Source organism: Nuphar pumila, chromosome 2, assembly GCF_984573655.1.
Source record: "Nuphar pumila chromosome 2, dmNupPumi1.hap1.1, whole genome shotgun sequence".
Lineage (NCBI taxonomy): Eukaryota > Viridiplantae > Streptophyta > Magnoliopsida > Nymphaeales > Nymphaeaceae > Nuphar > Nuphar pumila.
Genome location: NC_143250.1, coordinates 61,203,707 through 61,217,322, shown reverse-complemented (window position 1 = coordinate 61,217,322; position 13,616 = coordinate 61,203,707). Strand labels below are relative to the sequence as shown.

Here is a 13,616-nt window from a genome sequence, read left to right as displayed (position 1 = left end):
CTGCCCTCCTACTTGGGCTCAACAGAAGATGGAGGATGGCCAGGTGCATAGGCACACATTTTATGTGACCGGCAAGTTTGTTGTAAGGGTGCTAAGATGGAGTCACCGGATCAAATCTCACTGGCACACCGTAACTCTTAGAGGTGGGTCAGGGCGATCATGGGACCCCACCCAGGGTTTTCCTCACTTGGGCGACGGTTCTTCATCATAAAAAAAAAAGTGATTGCACCTGACCCACCATCCTCTCTCTCTCTCTCTCTCTCTCTCTCTATATATATATATATATATATATATATATATATATATATATATATATATATAATGACAGTTGGTAATATTGCCATGATGTCATGTCATCTCTAAAAAATGATACGTTCAAGTTGTTGTGACCTTATAGATGTGTTCAACATGTTAGGGATTGGTTGTTGAACTGTGTTTTTTGGACGAAAAATATATTTTTATGAAAAGTATCATAGGTATAGGTATTTGAAGCCTTTTAAAAACTTTTCTATATAGCGTAATTGGACTATCCAAAAGCCGTTTCCCAGTGAACAAAACATATACATCACATCCATGTGGTTAGTTTCATGAAAACAAAGATATTAAAAGAAGCTCCTGGTCAAATGTGTTCCCTATCAACACGTTTGATAGTTTGATACGCCCGAGAAACACCACGCCGGCAGGACATGCGGTGTTTGTCCTGAACGCGCCAGTCTCCCGCTGAGTGTCCCGCCAAATCCAACTGCACAGGATGCGCGTCCCGTGTATCAAACATGCCCTATAAGTGCGTTTGAAGACCTTTTCTATAGGACATAAGAGTTGGACCCTGGGGGCTGACTCTTGCATCCCCATTTTTTAAGACAAGCTGGGGCGAAGCATCACAAATGCAGGACAACCCACCTACGGGGACTGCAGTGTCCAGAACTGATCTTGTCCCATGTTTCAAACACCCTTTACGATACATATTAGCTACAATTAATTATAGATGCATACATTATTGTTGTTTGGCAAATTGGCTTCAGCTTTCATTGCAAGGCAAAAATAGCAGCCTTAGAACTAGTGGTGTCAACGGGTCTGGTTTATCCAGACCCGATTCAGAACAAACCTTATAGGGTCCGGGTATGGTGACAAATAAGAAGACTTGATTAAGACTCAGGTCCGGACCCGAAGGTCCGATTAATACTTGCACCCGGGTATAGTATGTGAAATTTTATACCAGACCTGGACACGACCCGAGTTTCAATTAAAACCCAGAAATTTTCAATGTAAAATTTTTAAAAAATATTACTTTACCAGGTATTGTCCAGGTCTGGTTCATGTAGTTCTTATCAGATTTGGGTATGGTTTCTCTTATCGTAGATTCAATTAGACTCGGGTTCAGACCCGATACCATACTCAAAAATCTGGTCCAAGTCTGGTTCAACCTTGGTCCAAACCAAACCCGAGGGTTGACACCCTGAACTGTGAGGACATGTCCTTTTGGGCTGTACGTGTCGTGCAAGTCGCATCTGAAGTTGTCGCTTGTGAGAATAGATTCGTGGATAGGAAAGGGAAAGAAAGTAAAGCAACAGCACTTTTCAGTGTATGACCACAAGAAATTCGTACTAAGTGCGCCTGCACGCTTAGTAGAATCTGTTCTTTCTTGATTTCCATGCTTGGTGGTGATGACAAAGACACTTTGGGACCAAATCCCCATCTCACTATATATATTTTTTTTGGATAATCCAAGGGTAAAACCCCTTCCTCACCAACCGCACATTGGCTGGCCTACGGTTGGTAAAACCCTTCAGGTCCCCCCTGGCCACGGATATTGCACCCATCCTCGACCTTGCAGCAAGAGACACCACCGGTGGGTTTTGAATTTGTGAATTCCCATCAACTTGGTGATATTCACAAGTCGCCCCTACCAAATAAACAAAGCCCTCACGAAGAATGATTAAATGCGAGGGTCGCTGAATTGAATATACTTGAACTAACTGGTGACTAAATTGATCATTGTAGTTATTGTTGAATTTGAAAATTGTGTAGAGAGAGAGAGAGAGGCAAAAGAGCTGAACAAAACAACAACATTACTAAGACAAAGGGTCAACAAAACGTTGAGCCCGCGGGCAAACAAAACAGCAGACCCAAACCAAGGGCCGAAAAACACGAAAGCAAACATAAAAACATGAGGACAGAAGGCCAAAAAAGAACGAAATTCTGACAAATTCAGCAAAGGTCAGGAGGAAGAGAGGGCGGCGGCTGAAGGCGGAAGAGACCAGAGAGAGAGAGAGAGAGAGAGCAATGGAATGTAAGGTAAGGTAGGTGGGTTGGCTCAAGGCTTTCAAGTTGAAGGAGGTCAAGAGTTGGCTACCCAGGCTGCCCATCCTTTGCTGCAAGGTTAAACCCAAATGAAAAACTGTCTTCTATGAAAAGGGAAGTACTGGGGCTCTGTCTGGTTGGTAGGAGTTGTCGGTGCACGTCTCTTTGTGGTGGGACATTGCAGGTTCAAAACTCAGTGGTATTGATTAATAACTAGTGGGAGCCCAGCTTACCTAAAAAAATGGGGAATACTCATGGAGTTTTACACTGCAGACAACGACGAGGTCCATGGTCAACGCACCTCTTGGCGAACCAAGTCATCAACTGGGCTCCGCTTGTCTGTTAGGAGAAGCTAGTGCATATCACCTGTGGAGAGAGGATCCTGTAAAATGCTGGGTGAGATTAGCGTTTACAACCACAAAACCCACCCCTGTGTGGGTTTCACTTGTACTGAGCTACAATACAGTGGGGTGGGTTATGTGGTTGTAAACGCTAATCTCACCCAGCATTTTACAGGATCAGCTCTCCACCTTGTGTTGGACCGTTGCAGGTTCAAACCCCAATGGTATAGTTGTATAACTGATAGGGGTCTGCCTAACCCCAGTTTGCCTTTAAAAAGAAAAAAGAAAAAAAAGCGAACCAAGTCAGTGCTTCTTTAAGAAACCAAGTTGAAAACGGCTTAAATTTATTAATTTAGGAGTGTTACATGGACCCCTAGCTACCCCAAAACCTTGAGGGGAAAAAAAAGTAGTTGGGCCATGTTGAAAAAGTAGGAAAAATGGAATCATGAAAAGGTCTGCATATTATAAAGTTGGCATGGTATAAACTCATCTCTGATCTTATCAAGAAGAAAGAGCGGCCAATACATTTGAAGTACATTTCCTATATACGGATTGGGAGAACCTTATAACACCAAAAGGGACTAATAAAACAGCCTTCTCAAGAATCATGAAAATGGCACGCATCTTTTCTCTTACCCCGTTGTTTGCATGCCCCCATTATCTTGAAAAGTGAGATATGCTCTACAATGATATCCAGCATATATGTCACTTTTCTAGATAATGAGTATTTTTTAAACGCCTTATTAATCAGTGGAGCATAATGTGCTGTTTTAATTTTCTTGAAGGAAATAAAATTTATTAGAAAGATAGTAGAATCATGTCGCACGCCCTTGGTAACTCCAGATTTTTGCAACTCAATGATCCTTTTGCTAGGTTTTATGAAAAAATGCAGAAAAAAAAATCTATACGAAAACAAGATCATGTTAGATAGCTTGTCTCGAGGAATAATGAATGAGTTAATATTCGGTGCTTAATGAAGGTATGGAACTAAGGAATATAAAGCACCTTTTTTTGTATTTCTTAGATTTTTCTTTTTAAAGATTGGACCCTATGAATATGATTTACAAGGTTTGTTTAGTAAAAAATGAAAAAAAAATGTGACAATTTTTTCATATTTTTTAGATTTCATTTGTTTGTGTGGCATGAAAAAACAGGCTGAAAAATGTGAGAAAATTTTCGCTTGTTTGTGTATAATAAGAAAATTAGAGTCTGAAACTCTCACTCTCTTTAAACACACGCACAGACACAGTTGAAGATGAAATTAACCAGGAAATGTAAACAAGAAAGTACAAAAGATCAACATATTCATTCAAGACTTGTTTATCATATCCTTGACATGGACATTCCTAAGGTTCCATATAAAGTCCCATCTGTATCACCTTATAACATACAAATTAGTGAATAATAGCCTGGCCAAGGATGAAACACAATTTCAATGTTTATCTCATTACTAACAGAATTTATATCTTTTTTTTTCTACAACAAAACACACTAGCAACAACCGGGAGCATGTGAACCCTCTTCTTAGAATGGTTATGGCTAAGGTATTCTAGATTCCAAAGTGTTGACCATATTAGAAGTGAACCCCTTCTTACAAGGTGAAGCCACTCAGCTGCTGTGTGGTTGAGCATGAAAGCCACTTCTTAGAGGAAAGGGTGACGAGTTGTCATAATTTAAATGAAAACTTTTGTTATGAAACTATCAAAAATTTGAGTTTTAGTACAGTAAATTTCTCACGTCCGAGACAAGATATATAAAAAAAGTTTCAAAATTTTCTTTCTTCAACTTTTCCTGCTATTTTCCTGCTTTCAAGCGTGCCCTTATAAAAGAAAGAGAAAAGTAATGAAGATTTGGAACGTTTAATCCAACTTTAATGATGGCAGCATACATTACACCAGCTCTTGCTTCAATTAAATAAGGGAATGAGAGCTTTGCTTTTAATATTAATAAAAAATTTTGTTTTTGTAAACTAGGAAGCAAAAGTTAAATTAGAACTTCTAGTACTTTGGTTGTACTGTTTATTTTAGTGCTCGCTGCAGTGCATCAAGCGAAAGAATATATCACGCTTGTCAACAATGCTGACAAAAAAGCAATGGCACGCATATTTAAAAGCCACCTTTTGTAAACCTATAAATACCTCTCCTTGCATTTTACTGCTATTTAATCAGCCAAATGAGAGGAGCTAGGATCAAGGGAGCAAGCCTCATTCCGATCAATCCCACCTCCAATCTAGGACGTCTGTGGTTAGAAGTTCATTATCCATGATCTTCCATGTTACTTGTCAGATCGAATGCTGTATCAACATCATTTATATGGGTTTTTTTTTGTTCACCTTGTTAATACATGTACTTCTTTCTACACAATTTTCAATTCATCATCATCAACAACAACATTACATCAATCTTCGATCTTACTATAGAACATTCTATCGTTCTATGTCACTGTGACTGTGTGACATGCCATTTAGAGTGTGTATCATGGGTAATACCAGTTGGGTACACTATGACACTGCTGACATGCAGACACTGACACTTAAGAACACTATTTAAATAAAATTTAGTTATTTTCTAATATGTTTAATAATATTTCAATCAAAATGCGTGTTTATATATCTAAATATCAAAAGAATTCTACTGAATGAAAAAAATCTGCGTGAATCATCGTGTCTTGTTTTTCTCAAAAAGCTTTCGAGCTTGCATGCCGAATTGGAGTTGCATGTCGAGTCGTACCCGTATCTTTGTGTCATTGCTATCGTTGATTATTGTGCTATATATATAGTGCTAATCCCAAGAGTATGCAATATTTGATGTAGGACGGGTAGCAGGAGGGATCGCTGCACCAACTCTACTGCTGAAACCTGCAAAGAGCACTTCAATGAGGATGTAATTACTGGCAGCACAGCCGAGTCACATAACTGCTGGGTGCCTCACCCAGAGAGTGGAATGTTTGTGCCACCTGGTGCTCTAGCAGTCAAGGGTGGTGCAGGAAATGTGACCATCAGGCATGACCCTGCAGTTTCTAAGGTCTGGGTTCGAAGCACTGAGACCATGGAAGATAAAGAATTTGGTTGTTAGAAGTGTGTGTGCTTCACGCTTTGTAGTTTATAATAAACAAAAGTATGAATAAATGAGGTGATATATATATATATATAGATAGATTAAGCCACTACCTTGCTTCATTGCTTGGCCTGTTAACAATGATCTCTCCTATGCTCTGAGCCTTGCATGGTTGAGAAGCCTAACCAATATACATTTCCCTAGATAATTTTTTGGATAATCCAAAGGGAAAAAACCCCATCACTGGCTGGCCTCTGGTTGGTAAAATCCTTGAGATCCCCCATGCCTACCGGGGAGTGCACTCAGCTTCGACATTGCTGTAAAAGATGCCACCCGTACAACCGAGGTGGTATCCCATGTGGTAAGCAGGGTCTTGTGCTAAGCTGAAGGACCAGGTTCGAATCCCTCAGACACATGGGGCTTAAGAAATATCTGGTAGGGGTTTGCCTAACCCCAGCTTGCCTTTCAAAAAAAAAAAAAGTATGCCACCCATGGGTTTTGAACTTGTGATGTCCTGTTAACTTGGTGACTTCACGAGTGCCCCTCACCAGAACTCAAATACTTTTCAAAAACGTCACTCGCCATCATCATCAATTCACCACCATAATTATCTTGTATGAAAACAAAGTGGTGGTGAGATGGTCATGGTGGTGGCCGTTGTGGAGGCACCACATGATAGTGATGGTTGTTGATAATGGTAGTAATATGTGCCCAACTGCATCATCATCAGAACAGTGTCAGCACCTAATGTATTTGTAACATCTCTTTGTTCAACAATGTTCTCCCAATTACCTTAGATAAAACCAAGTTACTACGAAACAAAATGGATACGAAAAGTGATGAGTGGAGTGAAAGAGGAAAGGTGAGTGTTAAAAGTAGTATGAAGCGAGAAGTGGGATACTTTTGAAGAAAATAAAATTTATTAATTCAACATGTTGATTACATCGAGCAGGAGGCTGGCAATCAGCCCCAGTCCATGGAAAAATAAAGTCCTAACTCACGTAGCTGGTTATGGTTAAAGAAACAATCAAGACCTAACGGAACCCAAAACTAGCAACCAAGCTAGTTACTTAGGATACTTTTGGTTGTGTTTTTGGAAAGTGAAAATACTGTCTAAAAGAGATTTACTTTCAAAATCTCATGAGAAAGTGAAACTCACAGAAAGTGAAACTCACACAAATGATATTCACTTTCTAAAATCACACTTTTGGGTTCTTTGTCAACTCACTTTTACGAGGCTTGTTTTTGGGGTTATGTGCCAAAAAAAGACCTATGTTTAATTGGTTTTGGAGTATTATTCAAATGAGATTCACTTTCTAAATATAATGTGATTTCAATCACATGAGATGCAGCCAAACTACTCGTTAGTATTGACATTCAACATCTACAGTTCCCACCTTTGAGGCCCGTAAGACTTATTGGAGGACTTCACCACAAGCTTCATCGCAGCAATGAGGGCAAGAAGTGGGATACTTGTGAAGCAATTATGAAAGTGCATAAAAAATGAAAGAAAAACACATGGAAATAATATGAAGTGAGAGCTAGGGATTCACAATGAACCAACCCGGCTCGGGTACATCCACTTTGTAAATGAGTCGACCTTGAACCGGTGTATGAAGCTCGGACGAGCTATCGAGCTGTGCTTGAACGACATGTCGAGCTCGATAAGGCTCAATAGGCTCGATAAGGCTCAGTTCATTGTAAACCCAATGTATATGATATCTTTGCAAATAATTTTCATGTGCATTGTTAGTGTAATGGGTAGGGCATTAGTCTTTCTTCAAAATGTTTTGGGTTCAAATCCTGTCTTTTGCACTTTTTTTCGTTGAGAATTTTCAGTATGTATATAATTATTTCAGTGATAATAGTAAAAAAATGATGTGCTTTGGTTTAATGGTGGGTCACTTGGTTAATATTAGAGAGGTTGGAGGATCAAATCCATCAACAATTTTTTTTAAATAGATAGTGTTGAAACTTGGCTCGAGCTCGAAACCAAGCCGAGTTTGGACAATGCCTTACAAGATCGAGCTTGGACAAAGTCATTTTGAACCGAGCCGAGTTTGAACAGCCCCAGCTCAACTCGAACTCGGCTCATATGCATCCCTAGTGAGAGCACAAAAGAATAGGAAATGACTTGAAATCTAGTAGGAAATGATATATAATTTAAATGCACACTTGCTATAAAAAATGTATTGTATTTTAATATGACAAACATAAGTAAGAAAAAAGCGAGAGGGTAACAATACGAAAGTGAGGGGGCATTGGTCGAGTTTTCAAAACCCATAGTTTCGATTGAGTTCCCTTGGGTGCTAGTAGAAAGTAATCCAAACACATCCTTGATTTTGAAAATTCCTTATTTTCTATGATTTAAAAAATTTGTGGTTGTATTTGGTCTCAAACACCTACTGTGAAGTCAGAGTCCAAATCCAGGGAGCAGATAAATGCCATGGCATATACCTGACCAACACATGTAAAGGCATTTGAGGGTGTGAGAAAATTGAGAGAATGTCGGTCCATTTTGCCCATCCATACTGGAAACAAAAAACTAGTAAAAACCCTCAAAAAAATGTTATCTCCAAAAAACTTTCTCTCTTATTTTGAGGAAAATCGGTTCTAGGGAACGAGTATACAGAGAGAGGGGTACCACAAGGAAACTAGTTTGGTCAATTGTTGTCAGAATACCGACTAGTTTCTATCGAAATACTGGTTGGTATGTAAGAAACTTTAAATGTGAAAACACAGAATTCGATGGGCTGAAGTGTGTGCTGTTATGCTTGAAATCGCCAGGGAGGTCCACACTCTCAACTCTTTACAGTTAGAATGTCTTTCTTGTAACTGTATCTATTACTATATGTTTTCCATACCATTTCACTGCATTTATAGACTTGTAAATAGTTTAAGTTTGGGACACATTCCTGGGAGAAATCCCTTCAGCCTCAAGAGACACATCTCTTTATTTTCTAAACATTGTGACTGTTGGAATAGCCCCCAACAATCACCTTATGGTAATATAGCCTCACATCTTCCACTTGGCCATAAGGGATTTCCTGTGTTTATATGCTTGTTCTCAACCGGAACCTTGCATATACACTTTCTGAATGATCTTTACTCACTTACCACTTAAACATATCTGAGTCTCATCTGACTCACATGTCTAGTGAAAACATCTTCAATGACTGCCTTGGTTAGCGGATCTGGTACCATGTCACTTGAAGGAATATAGTTCACTGCTATTTCACTTTTTATAAGCATATCATGAATATATTGATATTTAACTTCAATATGCTTACTTTTAGAGCTATCAACTCCTGGTTGTATTAATCTTATAGCAGCTTTATTGTCATAATAAAGTTGAATTATACCTTTTAGAATATCCAATTTTAACTTATTTAAAAATCAATTTATCCACACTCCAAATGTAGCTACCATGTTAAAGGCAATATACTCAGCTTCTTGGGTATGTTATGTCACACACCCTTGTTTCTTGCATGACCATGCAACTGCCCCACCTCCTAACATAAATACATAACCAGAGGTGGACTTTATTTTATCTCTATCACCAGCAAAGTCAGCATATGAATAACCTACAAGCTTTAAACTATCTGACTGATAGCATAACTTGAGTTCCTTAGTTTTCTTTAGATATCAAAAAATCTTTTTCACTGCTTCTTAGTGAGAGAGCCCAAGATTACTTTGATATCTACTCACTAGACTTACAGCAAAACTTAAATCAGGTCTAATGCAAAACATTGAATACATTCGGCTTCCAATTGCCTGAGCATAGAAAACATTCAACTTTCTTATCCATCTTTTGGACAATCTTTCTTACTAAGTTTTAGGCTTTTTACTATAGGAGTGTCATTTGCCTTGGTACTTTCCATTCTAAATTTTTGTAGAATATGATCAATATTTTTTTCTTGACTTAGACATAGCAATCTCGATTTTCTATCTCTCTGTATCTTAATTCAAAGGATATATAAAGCTTTACCTATATCTATCATTTTAAATCAAGAACTTAACCATGATTTAGTCATATTTATCGTGTCTATATCATTTTCTATAATTAATATATCATCAACATAGAGAGATAACACAATAAACTTACTCTCACTATTCTTGGCATATACACAGTGGTCCAGACTATTTGCCTCATAGTCCAATTTGGTTATAGCATTATGAAAAGTCAAATATCACTATCTTGGTAACTGCTTAAGTGCATACAAGAATTTATTCAACTTGTATACTTTATCCTCTTGACCTTCAATTTCAAAACCTTTTGGTTGTTGCATGAAAATAATTTCAATTAATTTACCATTTAAGAATACTGCTTTTACATCCATTTGATATAGGTCAAGATCAAAATAAGCTACCAATGCCAAAATAATTTGAATAGATGCCAGTTTGGCTACAGGAGAATAAGTTTCTTCATAATCAATCCCTTCTCATTGAGAATAGCCTTTTGCTACTAGTTTTGGCATGAATTTATCAATAGATCTATCTGCCTTGAGTTTTTTCTTGAGAACCTACTTACTATCAATTGCCCTATATCCATAAGGCAAAGTGACTAATTCTCAAAGTCTAGTTTTTTTATAGAGTCCAGCTCATCTTTTATTGCTTCCTTCCATAGTTCAAACCCATTGGAAGCAATTGTATCTTCAAAACTTAAGTTGTCATGAGTTTCATTCAAATTCATGGAATAACATAATTCTTCACTTAATAATGTATAATAATAATTCAAATAGGATGGAGGAGTTCTTATTCTTTTCTATCCAATTACTGGTTATGAGTTTTACTCATTATTCACAACTGAATCGTTATGCTCTAACTCTTGATTTAATACCCCAGGATCATTTATGATATCTAGAAAGACACCATCATCTTTAGGATCAAAGCTATTTTCTTTAGTTTTCAGGAATTCTATCTCTCTAGTTTTATAAATCCCTTTTAAGGATTATATAGACGATATCCCTTTAATCCTTTTGGGTATCTCATGAAGATGCATTTGATAGTTTTGCTATCTAACTTATCTCTCATTTGACTAGAAATCAACACATGAGTAGGTAATTCCCACTTTTGTAAAAGACTCAAATATAGCTTCTTACCATTCTATAATTCATGGGGTGTAAGCTCTACATCCTTAGAAAGAACCTTATTTAGGATATACAAGGCAGTGCAAATTGCTTCTCCCTAGAATTTCTTGCAAAGATTTGCATGTGCCAACATGAACCTTGTCATATCCATTAAAGTTATATTCTTTAGTTCCGCTATATCATTCTGGTGTGGTGTATAAGGCATACTTGTATGATGAGTTATATTATTATCATTGCAAAAGGTCTTAGACTCATCAGAGTTTTATATGTATACATACATTGAGTAGTCATCTATAAATATGACGAAATATGATTTCTTTTCATGTATTTATACTATTAAGGGTCCACATATATCTGTGTGTACTAAAACTAGTAAGTCACTTTATCTAATTTCCTTAGAAAATAGTTTTCTAGTAATTTTACCTGATATGCATAGTTCATATTTTTTAAATTCTATATTTTTAAGAGAAGGTAATAATTCTATGCGAATTATTATTTTCATTTTATTGACATTTGCATGCCCTAACCTTAAATGTCATATATATGCATCGATATTAAATGTGCAATCAATATAACTTGAAATATTTATTGCATTATTTATACAAAGAGTTATATTTAAATGGAAAAGACCATGGTCAGCATCATAGCGATCCTTAAGCTTCACTTTTCCATCTTTTTTAATAGTGACCTTGTCACCCTTGAAGCAGATTTCGAAGCCCTTTTTAGTAAAATCTCATATTGCTAAAAGATTCTTTCTTATAGAAGGTACATAAACTACATTTATTAGTATCAGACGGTTCTTTCTACTTGAAACCTATAGGTCCCTATCTCGACCATATCACTATGAGTGTTATTTCCCATATACACCTTATGATCTCAAAGCTTCAACTCCTTCATTTTCACAAGTCATTTCTTTGACTTAGACACATGTCATGTTGCCCCTGAATCAATCCATCATCCTGAGAGATCACTATCTACGATCAATGATTTAGACAAAGTGCATATTAATTTTCGTTCTCCATTTACTTGATTTCCTGGATTCTTTTTCTTGGTTCTAATTGGGCAATTATTCTTGAAATGCTCAATCTTTCCGTAAGAAAAACATGCTCACTTGGTTGCAGTTTTGGAGTTTTTGGTTTGCACTGGACGCTTCTTGTTGAATTTATTCTTCTTAAATTTCTTGAAGAATATGCCTTTAGGCTTAAACTTATGAGAGGTTGCCAGGAAGGATTCTTGATCATTCATAACTTCTCCATTCATGTTTTTTGACATGTACTCTTGCTCAAGGGCTAGTTGTAAAGGAAACTCAGTTAGAGTAAGACTTTTCTGGTTTAATCTCATGGCAATTGACACCATCTTCTAAGTTGGAGGAAGGTTGTTTAGTATGGTAGATATTTGCATTCACTCAGGAATATCATTTCTAGTTATGGCTAAGTCCTTAACTCTTACCAGCATTCGATTCACATGATCGACTACGTTGTTTGAGTCTTTCATCTTGCATGAGTTGTATTGTTCTAGAAGGAGTTGAATGTAGGTTTCTGAAGTCATATCATACTTCTTTCTAACTTTTTTCATCAATTTTTTTGTAGTGTTAAAGTCTTTAAATACTCGGATGAGGGCATCTTGCATAAATGTTATAAGAGTTGCTCGAGCAAGTTGATCGTCTTCCATAAACTTATTGTGAACTTTCTTTTCTTCTTCACTCGATTTATCAGTTAGTGAAGATTTTATATTATTCAATACATATAGTCTTATCATGTGTTAATAGATATTTCATCTTCTTTCTCCACATTCCAAAATTCATCCCATTGAGTTTTTCAAATTTTGATAACTCAGCCATGACTATTTGATTTGCCATATTCTTAATTATAAATAAATATTAGAATTAATAAAGCTTATTTCAACTAATATTTATAAATGTAACTAGTTTTGATCCTTCTAAACTAGTTTAGCATGCAATATGGTCTTAAAGTACGCAAAAAAAATATAAAAATTGCTAAATTTTAAGCACTATTTGACAAAAATAAGTAGTAGGTGATTTTCAGAAACTTAGGACCAACTTTATGCAATTTAAAAAAATAAAATAAAAGCTTTTGTGTAGACAAAAATCACTGAAACTTGTTTTTGCAACTTTTTGGGTTAAACAGAAAGTTCTGGCCCTCTTTCTATAATATCAAAAAAGATTAGAGGCCTTATTCTGAAAAAAAACAATAAAGCAAAACACTTTCTGAAATATTTGAGTTTATCAGAAAAAGAGGAACCATCTTTCTGCAATTTCCAAAAAAGCAGAAACAAAACAAAAACCTCAAAATGAAAATTTTTTGAGTTAAACAGAAAGATTCAATCCTCTTTTTGTAAATTCAGAAAACCATAAGTTTGTTTCTAGAAAATTGATAGGTAGAGACCCTGTCACAGAATTTTCTAACAGACAAGTTTGTTTTTTGAAAAAATCCAAAAATAGAACCACTAATTAGAAAATTACAGAGGGTTCTAAATGGAATTTATAATAATATTTTGGACTTCAACAAAAACAACTTTAAATGAAAACAAAATTATTAAAACTTTGAAGAAAAAAACAAAAAGAAAGGTTTCGACCCTTCTTCCTCCTCAAGCCAAAACCAGAATCGTGACTTCTTTCGGCGATGCACCATTGATGCCCTCAGTGGAGTGCAGCAAACGAAAGATTTCGGTGATTCGGTCTTTCATAAGAAAGCCAGCATCCTTCCCATTTCAAACTTGATGGATCGACCCTCTCTGGTACCTTCTCTGGACTGCGATGCACCACGGGTACCCTCTCCGAACTGCGATGCACCATTGATGCCTCTGTC

General features: G+C 36.6%; 1 long non-coding RNA gene across 1 annotated transcript; it reads left to right on the top strand.

Annotated features, from left to right (window-relative positions):
* The first annotated feature begins 4,745 nt into the window (after positions 1 to 4,745).
* On the top strand, positions 4,746 to 5,810 carry LOC149845539 (uncharacterized). The gene is made up of 2 exons (XR_016430451.1): positions 4,746 to 4,885; positions 5,455 to 5,810. It is a non-coding gene; the product is annotated as an uncharacterized LOC149845539 (long non-coding RNA).
* Positions 5,811 to 13,616: the final 7,806 nt, after the last annotated feature.